We start from the raw sequence: 16,447 nt of genomic DNA on the forward strand, positions 1-16,447 counted from the left end.
AACGAAGACCTTTATACATACATAAACCCGATATGTAGAATTTGACGAGCTACAACAGAACCTCTGAAGAATGGTAGTCCAATGTCTTAGTCGAACCTACCTAAGGCGAAAATGAATTGTCCAACATCTATAAAAACCAACACCAGAGTCGTTCAGCGAGTGATTGTCGAGGTTGCTTTGGTGCTGTGTCGGTTTGACTGTGCTGTTCGGAATCGTGTCAGGTTATTTTGATGGAGTTGTTAGGGATTGTTTCGGGTTATTTCGATTGAGATTGTCGGAGCTGCATAGGGCTGTTTCGACGAAGTGCTTCAGGATCATATCGCGGAATCTTTTAGGATAGTATCGGGTGGTGTCGACGTCAATGTTCGGGACCGTGCCAGATTGTGTGGGCAGGCAAAACTTTAATAGTAACTAAGACTAAACTCCTAAATCAACAAACTTTGTAAAAATAAGTCAAAGGGGGAAAAAACAGGGTGAAAAAGAACGACGAAATACGGATGTGGGAATATTAAAATAAGAAACATGAAGAACTAAAGCTAAATATAGCAGCAAAGGAAGGAAGATTAAAAGGATATGTTTATAGGACAATTGAAAACAACGAAAACTAATTTTAGAAAAAAGATTAATAACGAACAAAGATCTGACTGAAATAAAACTCACGTTTGCTTTACAATCCACAGAGGTAAATGCTACCGTGATATTTATTGGGTGGGTTTTTACTATTATTTTGCTTTAATTTTTTATTAAGTTATTGTCAAAACCTCAAAGATATTGAGAGATATTCTGGAAATCTTTTGTACGCACGTAATGCGTAACACTACTTGTTTTGTTTTTTAACGAAATAAAAATTTTACATTAATAAAAAAATTAAAAGTCATCCAGTTTCGTAGGAAAGTAAGTTACCTTGTATTTGTTTGTTTGTTTGTTTGTGTGCTTATCACGGTCAGAATCTTCAGCTGGAATATCTGCGTAAAATTCGATCAGGGTTAGGGTTAGGCAGTTTATGAAACGGTATGTCAGAAAATCTCATGGGAGATAGACGTTCAAACAGATAAAACCATCCAAGCATGAACATCTGGTGTGAAAATATACAAGAAATGAGAAATGTCCTGCCAGCTTGTAGATTTAGACCTTACAGCAGACCACTGGGTGCATATTACGAAGACGGAGAAGTGAAACAAATACACAGGACTGGTCCCCAATAATAGGAGGCCATGTCGGTAGGGCATTAGAATACGCCGATTGCCCCCTTGCAGAGGATAAAAGTCCCTCAATGGGGGTCCTGGATATGACCTTAAACTATATCCAGTGGTGAGGCCCCAGCTTGTGGGCTTTGGGGTGTGTGGAACCACCCTTTAATTACCATTGCTCCCAGGTCCACTCTGACCCGGAGGGGTAGTACCTGTTAGGGTCCCAACTATGGGTTAAATAGAAACTGACGTAAAAACAACAAATATTCTCTATTAAAATTTTTTTTCTTCAAAATCTTTGGATTCGGCATTAAATAACCCGACAAGGGTTGATATGCCGTAAAACAAAACCAACCAATCAACCAACCCAATAATAGGAGCACTAATAATAGGAACACTAATAATAGGAACACTAGGAATAATCCAAAATGATTTGGAGATTTGAATCGGGGAATAACTGAGAAAATAGAACGGACTACACCAATGAAACCGACTGAAATATTGAACTTTGACCCCTTATCAGCCAAATTTCTGGCCGAAAACGTATTACAAAGATTTTTCCTAATCACACTACCCTGTATATCAAATTTCGAGTATGTAGACTAAAGCTTGACAGAGTTATTGCGTAGGGAAATGTACACAGATACACACACAGACACAAACACGGATACACACACACACAGACAAATACACTTGATCTACAAACGTTAAATAGAAAAGTGAAACAAAAATAAAACCAAATTATATAGGAATTTTACAGAATCAGAAAATTTTAAACAATATAATTGTAAGTTAAATTCCTCCACCCACCAACAAAAAAAAAATGTAGAATCGGTATTAACTAACATCACAGGAAATAGTTGTAAAAGTCCAAGGAAGAAAGATCGCGGAGAAAATATTAATCAAATCTCTAGCCGATGAGTGTAAAAACTACTGGGGATTTGGGGAGACTTATTGCGACCTAAATCCCAGTGAAGACCGATGAAACAATAATAATTTGTGATAACACAACTTATTTGTAAAGGTTGTCGAAAATGGTGGAAGGGACTGGAAATCTGGGGAGATTTATTGCCACCTAGATTCCAGAGAACACCACAAGTTATTTGACAAAGAGAAATAGTTTATTGTGGTCCGTGTGTTTACTCCTAGTGAGTACAACATCAATAATAATCTGACCCCAGGATAGATATCAAAGAAAAGGAGAAACGGAGCATATACACAGAGCTAGCCAGTTGTTTTTGTTTTACGGCATATCAACTTTTTTCAGTTTATTTAATGCCAAATTTCAAGGAATGCTATTTAATGGAGTATATTTGTTTTGTTTTGTTTTTTTGAAGTCGGATTCTATTTAACCCATATTTGGGATCCTTACAGGTACTACCACTACAGGTCAGAGTGAACCTGGGAGCAATGGCAATTAAAGGGTGGCTCCACACTCCCCAAAGCCCGTAGGTGGGGGCCTCACCATCAGATATAGTTTTAGGTCATATTCAGGACCGAGAGCTGAAATAATTTTTTTTTATGAGGTAGTCACCACATATCAATGCTCAGAAGCCACTCGGGGGATAAGGGTTATTGTGTGTACAGTGCGTTAGTTTTGGAGATCTGATAAAGTTTCTTACTTAAGGAGGCGGTTCATCAGGAATTTGTTCACATTGGACTTAAAAACATCCAGGTTGTAGTCAGGTGGGAAACAGGCAACCGGAACAGAGTTCCACAGGCGTGCACTTCTAATAAAGAAGCTTTGTTCATGGAATCTACGTTTTGATTTTGGCACAGATAAGGAGTGAGGAATATTTTTGACAGTGGTTTCAGCTAGGCGGGTGTTTATCGTGAAAGATTGGCGAGGGAGGACCAGAGATTGGAGCTCAGACGAGCGCCTGCCATGGTAGTAACGATAAAACAAAGACAGGCTCACAACGTCTCGCCTGTGAGAGAGAGGCTGCAGGGAAGAGCACTAGGCCACGAAACCTATTTTGTATTCTGTCAAGGCAGGATAGGCTGTTTTTAGCAGCTTCTTTCCAGATGTGGTAGCAGTACTCTATCCTTGGCCGTACTTTGCTTTTATACAGATAGAGAATTGCATCGGGGGTGAGATATCTTCTGTAGCGGTAGAAGGATCCCACCATTTTTTCCAGCGATCTCGGCAACTGACTGTATGTACGTATTCCATGTACGTATTCCCTGAGGGACTTCAGCATTAATATTGATGGCCTCTGATTTACGCCCATCAACTACTAATCTTATGGGCCTATCGGAGAGAAATGATTTTATGATCGAGAGAACATTTCCAGTTATACCGTAGCTGGAAATCTTGTGAAATAGGCCCTTATGCCATACCTTATCGAAGGCCTTTGATAGGTCAAGAGCAATTGCCCTAGAGAGGAAGCCTTTGTCAATCCTGTGAGTTATAACAGTTAGCACATCTGCTGCAGATCTGGCAGAACGGAAACCATATTGCATGTGACTAAGGAGGTTATTTCTGCTGAGATGGTTGACTACTTCTGTATTTAATATGGATTCCAGCAGCTTACTCATGACACACAGGAGACTTATTTGTCTGTACTGAGAGGGATAGGACTTATCACCTGAGTTCTTAAATACAGAGCATGCTGATGAGGTTTTCCAGGGTGTTGGGAAGCACTTCTCTTTAAGGCAACGCTTAAACAGTTTTGTAGGTATGGGGCAAGTTCTAATTGAAGCTTTTTCAGCACAATTATTGGAATGACGTGAGGGCCAGTTGCTTTACTGGAATACAGGTTCTTGATTAGCTTGGCGACCTCACGCACATATATTTGTATGTTGCAGAGCGTGTGGTCCGTTATAGGAGGAAATACGGGGAGTTGATGGCATTCGTCGCATAGGGTAGAATTAGCTGCAAAGTTCTTGGCAAATAGTTTGTCCTTGTCTGATGCTGTCTCAGGTCCATTGATGATGGTTCGGATAGAACGCACGCTTCTGTTCAGGATCCTGTTTGCTATTTGCCAAAACTGGTGGGAACCAAGTCGCTGCTCAGCTACTTTGGATTTTACAGACTGAGCATATAGTTCTCTTGCATGTTTTATTACTCTTTTGCAGTGGTTGCTGGCCGTCCTGAATGCAGCTTTAGTCTCAATGCATCTATTACGTTGGTAGTCATGGAAAAAGTGATTTCTGTGCGCGCTGGCAGCAGCACATTCTGGGGAGAACCATGGTTGGCTGTTAGGTTCTTGTTGGAATTTTTTGGATGGTAGGAATCGGTCTATGCCTACAATTAGCGATTTGGTCAGGTCTGATACTATGGAGGACACATCTTTTTAAACATGGAATGCAGTGGTAGATCGGATATAAGTGTACGGAAGCTATCCTAGTCAGCGGTAGAGTATCGGTATACAGTACGGTGGAGAGGTACATCTCCAGACTTATTGCATCAGTTTTTATCTTTAATGATAAAACCGCGTGGTCGGAAGATCCCAGAGGAGACAGAACGGAACTTGAACATAGCTTAGGGGAAGTTGTGCGAAAACGGTCTAGAAGGCTAGCATACTGACCGGAAGTATCGGGCACTCGGGTGGGTTCGTGGACAATCTGGGTGAGGCCATAGGCAATGGCAAAATCATTACATAACCTCCCCTCATCGTCTGTCTCGTTAGAGTGGGTCAGTCATTCCGCATTGTGGACATCGAAGTCACCAGAAATGTGGATGTTAGCTGAAGGGTCAGCCGACAGGATGTGGTCAATTTTTTCAGATATGCTCTTAAGGATAGTAACCCCACTGTTGTGGGAGTGATAGAGAGCGAATATAAATGCAGTGGTGTAAGCAAGTGCAACCCGGAAGCACATATAAGGTAAATTAGGGTTTTCTCTGGAGATATGCCTACCACACGGAAAGTCATCTTTGATGTAAGCATATATTCAATGTCCATGGCGATCTTGGGGGTCAGATTTAGATGTTAAGTTAGAGTATCCTTCAAATATGAATTCGTCAAGGGAAGCGGTCGGCCTAATGCCAGTTTCACTTAGGAAGAATGTGTCTTGCTTCGTCTCCTGTAATTAGATTTCAACCTCTGGAAGGTTGGAACGTAGACCCCTGATGTTGGAGAAGGAGACATTGTAGTCGAGGTCTACGTTGCAGGATGGTGTAGTAGGTTTACGCGTGTTATTTTTCTGGAGGTATTTCATGTTGAGGTCTTTGGATTTGTGGAACAGGTCGACAGACTTGTTTACAGCAGGACAGAGAGGGAAGGTAAGAGAGAAAAGAAGAGGAAGATGGCATCGAGAGGCCCCACTCGAAACTACTGCATGGTCCAAAGTCCATTCACCAAATGGCAATACAGCAGCCCCAGTATTTTGCAACTGCTGATAGAACGGCCTCCTTAGTGGTTAACCCAAGGTTCGGGCCCCTAACTATCAGGCAGATAACGTCAGCCCAGATGAAACGTTTACCTCCAGCACCCTTACTTGTGACATGGCCACAAGGATAGGCATAGGAACAGAAATTTTCCGACATCTCAGGCTACTGTTCAGGAAGTACTGTCGTCCTAGAGAGCAGCTTTTCTTCACCCTTTGTCAGAAACATCACTCATTGGAAATGAGGACTGAGAGACAAATAAGAGGAAGCGAGAGTAACGAGAATTGCCGATAACGCATCCACAATGCGTTGTCTACTCTCCATTAAGAAAACAGGGGGGGGGGTAAGGACTTATTAATATTTACTTAGTATAAGTCCGTCGCTTTAATTCGAAATTTAAGATATTTGAAGATAAATTCCTTCCCATAATTACGAATGAAAAGATGGAATAGATATAGGTTACTGTAATTTCCATTTAAGAGGGTTCATTTTTTTGCTTCTTCCCAAGAAATAAAGACTAAACCGAGTTAAATAACCAACTCTTTAAAAACCTACTGGCTAAAAACAAGTATAACATTAACGGCTAGAAACCCTCCCAATTTATTGCATTTACTCATATTGTAACTAGCAGGAATTGCTCGGCGTTTTTAAGCTATCGAATATTTTGAACATCTATATAATAAAATAAAGTTGGTCGGATGCTCTATATTTTTCATGGATGAGTTCCTCCCTTCAAACTAAATATGTCGTGCTGAATAGTCAGTTCTGCTTATGGCACGTTCCATCATGTTCTTCAAATTAAATTTCTGTCATTTTTTATTCGTATATGCTAAGTATATAATAGTGATGAGATAATTAATCGGAATCGGGAATCCGAAAAATCGGACCATTTGGGGGTATCGGAATCGGAAAAATATGTAAAAAAAAAGATTTTGAAAGATACAACGAATAACAATAATGAAAACAGCTGAAATATTACGGAAACCCCTTTCATGTGGAGACTAATAGACGTGAGCCACATGCGCGGGCCGGACGAGCATCTACAGAGATAAAACATGAAGAAACGTTACATGGAGCCAATAATATTAAAGCTGCATATACATAAGATCCTATCAAATCCTGCCATATAGCCGAGAAGTATCAACGAGGATGGAAAGACCGAGGAGAGAGCGCTGACCAGACCTCCGCTTGACAAATGTCAAGAGAACTGGGACCGTGGGGAGGCTTATTGACATTCAAATTCCAGTGGAAACCAATGGCCGCTGCTTGGGAGAAATCAATGGTAAGCGGCTGTAGCGATCATGAAAATTCATTTGCAAATGTTATCGAAAGAGGTGGATAGTACTAGAAATCTGGGAAGACTTGGTGTCACTAAGCTTCAGAGGAACACGGCAGGTTGTTTTTAAGGAGAGATCATTTATCACCTGTGCGAACGCTTCTTATAAGCCATTATTATTATTATTATTATTATTATTATTATTATTATTATTATTATTATTATTATTATTATCATCATCATTATTATTTTTATTATCATTATTATTATTATTATTATTATTATTATTATTATTATTATTATTATTATTAATTTTATTATCATTATCATTAATAATAAGTGCCAGTAATAAGTCCATGGCAAACGTAAATTTATTTGATCGAAACAGGTGAAGAGTGCTGTAAATTTGGGGGATCTCTTATCATTCAAACTGGTTGTAGACATTAAGCAATCTTCAGTGATAGAGTATGTGAGAACACCTAGCGAGTACAAATTTTTGTGATAATTATTTAAAGAAACATATTTTAATCGAAAATTAGGCGTATTTCTTCGACATATAACCCAAGAAGTTCCGATTTTCTGATTCCCGATTCCGATTAATGGTGCCAACACTAATTCATAACATGCTCATCTTGACAGACAGGAAAAAAAAAAACAAAAAAACTTCGTAACTTTGTACTTGTTGAACTCTTCTTTTCTGAAAAATGACAAGGATGCGCCACAAAAAAAAAAAAAAAAAAGATGCGGGCTATAAAAGGGATGCTGCAACCTTAAACTTAAGAGTTCATATTGGGAATTTACAAAAACAAAACCGTATAAATAGTTATGTGCTTTTCTTGAAAAAAAAAACATCATAATATACGACATCAAAGATATTCATTTGATATGATTTGATTTGGGCATGAGAAAAGGCCACTTCGTTTGCGGCATTCTGTTTTCATTTACAAAACATAAATTTGTTTTGATCTTTAATTAAGGCCTAAACTGGTCAAAACAAGTTGTTTTTAGGAAGACGATGTAAGTAATGAGTTTGTTTACAAAACTAAAGTATATACATGTTGATGTTAACATGTATCTACTAGTGCTGTCTTGGAAAATTGTAAAACCCACGGAACTCTGTTTTTACCAGTAATCATATGAGTATACTAATGTGGACTTTGTATGTGAATGAATTCATTTTTTGTGATTTACGATTTTTGTATTTAGGGCACTTGATTTTGGTCGCAATGCAGTCGGGGTGTTATTATTTATATTTTATTCTTGCATTGTTAACGACCGTTTACCTTTTCAGATTTTTGAAAATAGCTTTAGATCCGTAATTTAAGCCAAAACAAGCGTTTTATTGTGTCCTAGACTTTTCTTCGGGTTTTGTTTTCATTTACTATTGGAACCCATGGAAACGGTCATAAAGAAAGACTCTAACAACGGGTTTTTCTAGGAAAAGAATATATTGTACAAGAAAATGGCACAAAGAAAAGGTTGTCTGTATTTTCCGCCTGTTAAGTTTAACAATATGTAATCTCGCGATACTTCCCCACGAGAGTTGTTAATTCCGGGTTTTTATAATGATCAGATGAGTTCACTATGAGTGAATGTATAAGTCCGCATCACAGCCCAACCCAAGTCTTTATTTCAGGTGCGTCTTGTTGAAATCTAAAATTTTAGGTTGAACTCAGAAATTTGCACAGAATATCGAGCGGAAACTTTTATATAATTCATTGGATATGTACCGGGATGAAGCCTTCCCGTAGTTACATAGTTCACAATATATTGTAGTCCACATTGCACTATATAGAACCTACTGTTGATGTTATTTTTTGTATGTAAATAATATCTTCACTTAAAGTTTAAAATGCACAAATCAAGTATTACAATTCAACTGTTCTCTAAACAGAAATATTTATTTCGAACACGCCCCTGTTATATAAAAGAATCCACTGTTGATTTTATGAAATGATTTTTACATAATCACGTGACATAAAGTTTAACGTATGAAAAGCGATTGTCGTGGTTCAATTGTGCTCTTAAGAAGACATTCATTGCGAACGCGCTCCTGATTCATGAAAGAATCTATAGTTGGTTTTATAGGATTCGCCTTTCTGCTTGTGCGGTGACAAAACTTCTGAAATACATTGACTCAGAATTTTATCGATTTTCGATACTTATTTTTCGATGTAATATAAACGTTATCAAAATAAAAAAGAAGAAAGAAAAAGAAATGGGAATCTTTAAAAAATATAAGGCAAATAGGGGGAAAAATACGAGTCTAGATGTGCTGGAGTTGAAGGAGTACCTATAAGAAAAGTCTCGGACAATAGCTATGTAGACTTTGCAGACAATTCCAGTATGGATTTTTAAAGCATTAAGATATAATCTTGGTTTTAGATGTGCAGTACTACTCCTATACTCCTATACTCCTATCCCCCTATACTCCTATACTTCTATACTCCTATACTCCTATCCCCCTATACTCCTATACTCCTCTACTCCTATACTCCTATACTCCTTACTACTATACTCCTATACTCCTATACTCCTTACTACTATACTCCTATACTCCTATACTCCTTACTACTATACTCCTATACTCCTATACTTCTTACTCCTATACTCCTATACTCCTTACTACTACAGATTCTTACACAAACACAGATTCTTACATCATAAAATGAGCGTTTGTTTGTTGGTTGAAATTGGAATGGAGGTGATATATTAAAACGTGTCTATTTATAAAAGATTGGTACGTTGTGTGTGTGTGTTCGTCTAGTGGTCTTTCTATTACATATGTTCATATGCTGTTAAGTGTGAATATGTGTGTGACATGTCATTTGAACATACCTTCTGCCATTTTGTTGGTCCATCTTGAAATTCTCGTCTGGGAGGGAGACTTGATACCTGTTTTTAGGGACGAAGATTTATTTCACACCAAGACAAGAAATTCGTTCTATAGTTTATTTCACTTTGCCAGATGTCTTGCAGAAGGTGGAAAGTGAATTTGGCCTGTGTTGTGTTTTTTTTTTCTATGTCTTATTTCTACCACGTCAGCGTTCGTTCCCCACCCTTAGCGAAGGGGAGGAAACAACGGCGAAGCCGTCTGCTCTCGTCCAAGTCGCAACCAAATCTCCTCGATTCAGCTAAACTGATCACATGACGCACACGCAATCCAATCAGCTGATCTTGACTTCCGGTCAACGTGTCTACACTATTATGCACACTCTCCCTCTCTCTCTCTCTCTCTCCATTCTCTAACACACGAACAACACACACACACATATGCACACATACATATATGTATATAGTCATTAACATGCAGTATTGTTTCGCTGTATCATTGCTGATCGGTGCGGCTGGACAAGCAACTCCATCAAACCAGAATTGAAACTCTGCCGCCTAGACGAGAGTCGGCGCTTCGAACCGTTACGCTATTCGGCTGTTGCTATGACGGATATGTGAATAAACAAAGTTTAGATATTGTCCAACCGCCTAAGCTCAATTTGTCTACACAAAGAGCATTGATTAATACGCTAATGGCAGTATCACTTCCCAATATGCTCAACCCAAGATAGGAAGCATCATAATCATCGACTGTAACGCAAATATATATATATATATATATATATATATATATATATATATATATATATATATATACCGGTATTTCTCATTCCCAAATCAGAAGATGCACTTATTTCACATTCATAGTATTTACATTCATATGTGTATGTAGTACGTCTTATACATGTTCCGTTCAATAGCGGAAGTCCACTAAGCAAATCAGCAGAGACAGATATGTGCTCCTTTGAAAAAAAAACTTTTTTCTTTGGAATAAAATCGTACGATATATATATATTTATATATATATATATATATATATAGATAAATAGATAGATAGATAGCTATATGAATATATGTATGTATGTATGTATGTGTGTTTGTGTGTGTATGTGTGTGTGTGTGTGTGTGTGTGTGTGTGTGTGGCCTGAAGCGTCATATGAGCGTCCATAGTAGTGCAGCACCAGTTGGCATCCCTCAATCTCAGCTTAAGTGTGACCTTTGCAACAGACTGTGTAAGAGCAGGGCTGGTCTGAAGAGCCACCTTCGTTCCCACAACAAATAGGAATTGATGCATCTTGATCACATCTCCACATGTATATATGTATGCATGCATAAGTGTATATATGTGTATATAATTTAAAAAAAATATTTTTCAAAAATGCATGAAAATGAAGGAGTAAGCAACAATAAAGCAAGGGAAAGATGGTGTTCTTCTGTTAAGAAATGACAATCACCATGTGTGTATCATCAAGATGTTTCAATCATCATATATGTATGTATTGATGTATTTATGTATGTATGCGTGTCTGTGTGTGTGTGTTTGATATTTTTCTTACCAGAAATATATTTCAACCCGGGTGAGTAATGCTAGTATTTTAAACGATTTCTTTATGAAAATAATTAATAACATAAAACAGTGTAAAATCAAATGGGGTTCTTCATTCAATCCTGCATAATAGCACGTCTTACTTCTTGTATTTTAGATTCCCCCTTTTCTCACTAAAATAAAGACACAAAGTTCTCGTTAATTTCTTCGGCTGAGAAATTTAAGAAATCTTGCCCGAGCCTAAAGCTGGCAACGAGCCGACGAAAAGTCGTCCCGACAGTGTTCCCGGGGAAAACTCAATTGCTGCAATGTATTTCCATTAGACGGCATCAACACAAAAAAGTCTTGGCTGATCTGAAAGGGTGAGGTCAAGAGTGGGTCAGCAGCCATTCTGTTTTGGGGCAGCAAGTCAACTGTCAGGGTGATGATAGATGATAGGCGTTTCGTAAATCCGCTTAGAGTCAGTACGTACAATAACAACGAGCTACCATTTCTAAAGAGAAGCTCAAGAATTGGCACAGACGGAGAAATGAAATCCACTTTCCGCGTATGAAATGGATATTGGTATATGTGTTTATATATATATATATATATAAATATATATATAAATATATATATATATATATATATATATATATATATATATATATATATATATTAAAGGAGATTAGAACAATAGTCTAAAGAGCATATGAAATGGATATTGGTATATGTGTTTATATATATATACTAGCGGGGGTACCCGGCATTGCCCGAGTGTTTGTTTCCGGGACGGGGGGGGGGAGTTTAAAAAAATGTTATGGTAGGTAAGTAGGAAGAGTCAAACCCGGAGTCATAAGTAAAAGTAGGAAAATAAAGTGTGAAAAAAAAAATAAAACATCTGCAACGTTAATAGTTCGGCCACCAAGAAAAGTCCATTCCAGTTGTTTAGGAAAAAAAAAAACGACTACGGTAGGTCGGCGCGAACGTGAAAATATAATGTGAATTGTCCAGCACGCTAACCACTACGCCACAGACCACTGCAGCTTAGTTCAGTGATTTTAAATAACTTCACATGAAAGAACTACGAAGCCAAACCGGTGTTCTCTTCTCAACTGTTCCTTGTGAACGATCCCCAAACGGTGTTAAGTGGTGGCAGGGGGGAGGAGGAATTTATTAGAGAGAAAATATTTTACCACTTCCATTGATCTTAACCGATTTTGGCCGTGACTTCTCAGCAGAAAAAGTATAGAAATCTAAGATTATCGAGGAATTTGAGAAATAATAAGCCTATAACACACCTCAGATAGTGTTCTGCCGTTTGTGCATATTATATTTGCATGAAATATCTTGATTTTTAATCCTATTAATGTCAAAATCCGACGGGAAAAATGAGTTCATTTTATTTTTATATATATATATATATATATATATATATATATATATATATATATATATATATATATTTATATATATTAAAGGAGATTAGAACAATAGTCTAAAGAGCAGAGTGTATTTTAATGTAATAGTGAAATTACTAGTTTAATTAAAATACAGGGAAAGAAAAAGTGCTCGTTGTAATTTAGATATATAATAAGCTCGATAGGTAAATATCCTAGAGCTAATTTAATATTTAGTAATGTGATTGATAATTTAAAAATCAAATTATAATTAAAATAAAAATCTGTTTCATAAGAAGGAACAACAACAAAATCAATAATTTGTACGATCGTTTCGGAAAACAGTGTTTTTATTGTGGTAGACATCAAGTTACGGACAATAATTTTTACATATAGTATTTTTAACACATATAATATAATATTAATATATATATACATATATATATATATATATATATATATATATATATATATATATAGAGAGAGAGAGAGAGAGAGAGAGAGAGGGAGGGGAGACTGAGAGAGAGAGACAAAAAGACAGAGAGGAAGAGAGGGAAAGAGATGTTATTTGTTTTTCTTAGCGATACTTTTCGAATAAATTCAATGATTTATATGATAAAGAGCATTTTTACCTAAATGCGAGTGGGGAACAATTTATCCTTTACCCAATTTGGTACACCCAGATAAGGAACGGCATATGTATTAATTTTAAAATATAATTATCCACTGACACTCGCTAGATTAAGCCACTCTGGTGAGACATAGAAGACGAAACACATGTCAGTGGATAATTATATTTTAAAAATAATAATAATAATATATATATATATATATATATATATATATATATATATATATATACAGGGTGTCCATAAAGTCTGGCTCCTTAATGTAGCCAGACTTTGTGGAACCCCTGTAGATTATGCGGCCAGACTTTGCGGGCACCCTTTAGATTATGTATCCAGACTTTGTTGGCACCCTTTAGATTACGCAGCCAGACTTTATGGGCATATATATATATATATATATATATATATATATATATATATATATATATATATATATCATGGTTTCCAACCATTGTGACGCGTAAGGAACTATACAATCTGATGTTTATATTTTATTGTCTTGATTTCTGCGAAAAATATTATATTAATTGATTATGGATAATCAAGAAACTTATATTGTTGACTCAATTACTTTTGACTTGGATTTCTTTTTGTATATCAACATTAATGAAATTTTTATATATTAGAATTTTGGTTTAAAAATATTTAAAAGGTATACACACACACACACACACACGCACACACACATATATATGTTGGGGGTGTTATTTCTACATACCATCTAATGAGAAGATATAAAAAATTATTCATCGAGTTTCAGTATTTACTTCAGTAGTGCACAATACGAAAGAAGTTTTAGGTAGTAAGCCAGGAAAATATATTTATGGCAATTAAGCTACGCAGAAAGGACTTTTACCTTAGAGAATTAGAAGACTAAAATGTAATAAATATATTTGCATAACTTACTACAAACACACACACACACACACACGAACACACAAACACACACACACACACACACACATATATATATATATATATATATTCAGGCAAACATTATTAAAAACAACAGAGATACCTTGCTTAATGATTCTTTTTTCATTTGTTCGATCTTTCGTAAGATGTTTTTAACTTCAAGATGGAAGGTATTTACAAATGTTCCATGGTTCACACGAGCGCTTTCGATTCTTTCTTCAATCATCATCAGGTGGAGATAAAATATTAAAAACAGAATTGAAATATATAGTTACGAATGATAAAAAGAGTCAATGAAAAGTCGATTAAAATATACATTAAAGAGTGATAAAAAAGTGATATATATAAATATATATATGTATATATATATATATATATATTTATCTATTTACATAGAGCTTAATCTCCCAAACTAATAAATTAAAAATGAATGTTGCTATAAATATATATATATATATATATATATATATATATATATATATATATATATATATACATAGTTTATATTCATATAAGCATTTATTTCACTAGAATGTACTTTTTAATAACCAATTCATCCTTGGTTATGAAGCTTAGCTGGCATCGTTCAGCATAATTTATGGTACTCTTTTTTTTACATCAGGGTCATCACTTATCTAGGTCCAGGAGCCACTCGGGGATAAGGGTTATGTTTGAAAAGTTTGCTATACATATTGTATACAACACAAGTATACATATTTACATACATACATAGAATATATATATATATATATCAATTACCTTAATTAATGATTAGAAATGTATATCCCATTTATCTTTACCCACTTTACATGGTATCTAGACATTTATTGATACACTTACACTCAGTCGCATTGTTCATATTATCTTATTCACAAAAAAACTATATGTGTCTGTTTGTCTGTCTGTCCCTCTCTCTCTCTCTCCATATTTTGAAATTTTATCTCCTCCGAAACTAAAATTCACAGAGCGGCGCTAGAGGCCTCAAATGATGAGACTTTTTCACGCGCCCTTCTTTTATAGGTCTTTAGCCGGTTAAAATATTTTTTTACGATGCCAATAATGGGCAAAAACGAATAAAATCGTTATACATTTTGTTTAGATAAACATTTTAATGTTTAATCAGTTTATATGCGTGTCATGTTGCTGCAGTAGTCACGTCACCAGCTTTCAATGTTACAGTTTCGGTTTCGATTCTAACAGATGGAATGCCAATATTTTTCTTTTTTTAATTTTGTAAATCACGATTCTATAATAATATATACGAATTCGGAACTAATTAAAATATCTTATTTAAACGTATTTTACACCTAGGCAAAGTCGCCTGCTTCTTTCCCCCGCTCGTTTTATATATACATATACTGCACTAAGCTTTATATTTATTGTTATTCAGTGTTCCGTTGTCTTAGGCCAGCTTCTATTTGCAGAACTGATTTATATATAAGGCTTGAAGTGGTTTTATGAAGCTTCTAGTAGTTATTTTTTACTTCGGTTAATGTGTGTACACTAGTTAGTTTTACTTTGTTTGACAGTTATTCATCCTTTGATTTAAAATGTATTGATTCATCACTGCTTTAGAAAAATACAGGAGAAATGGGGGAATAGACGGGCATCTAGTGATTATATATCGTTTCTGTTATATAGACTATATATGTGTTTTCATAGTTTCTTTATTGCTTGTCTTTTATGGTGCTTACAACTTATTGCTGATATAATTTTTCTCGATCTTTAAAGTTTAGTATGTCGAGTTGTCAGTCAGGAATAAAAACCTGATGAAGTTTATTACCTACAGGCTTTGATTTTCTTTATTATTTTCCATGCAACCTTAGGGATTTTATTTTATTTTAATTGATATGATTAATACAAATAGACCAAACATTGAGGTAGAAAGATAACCTGGTTTACTTCTCCTTCAACAGTAATTTGAATAATCCCAATAATACGAAAATATCAATCTCCATCGAAAAAATTAAGGAATATAAAAATTGAAATGCAAAAAGTGCATAAAATAAGTTATAAAAAATGCAGAACGAACACAAGTATACAATTTTAAGTCGTTGTTCTTTTTGCTGTAGTTACCTGTTTACACGGAGTTGCACACTGCATGCAGAGAGAGTCACAAAGGAGAAAAAAAAAAGAAATTCGATTCGTATATTTTGTAAGTAAAAATGAAAGGCACTTATTCATACTACTTTCCAAACAACGCATTGCATCTTGTTTTTAAATTCTCGTACGTCGCCATGAAGTTAATAAAATTCTGATATTTGAAAATATATATATAGAAATTGTAGGTTTGGAGAGTATGGTGGATGAGTCTGAATTGGGTAACATAATTCATTCCACTTCTACA

The sequence above is a fragment of the Euprymna scolopes genome, chromosome 34 (assembly GCF_053919585.1).
Source record: "Euprymna scolopes isolate OS-2025 chromosome 34, ASM5391958v1, whole genome shotgun sequence".
NCBI lineage: Eukaryota > Metazoa > Mollusca > Cephalopoda > Sepiida > Sepiolidae > Euprymna > Euprymna scolopes.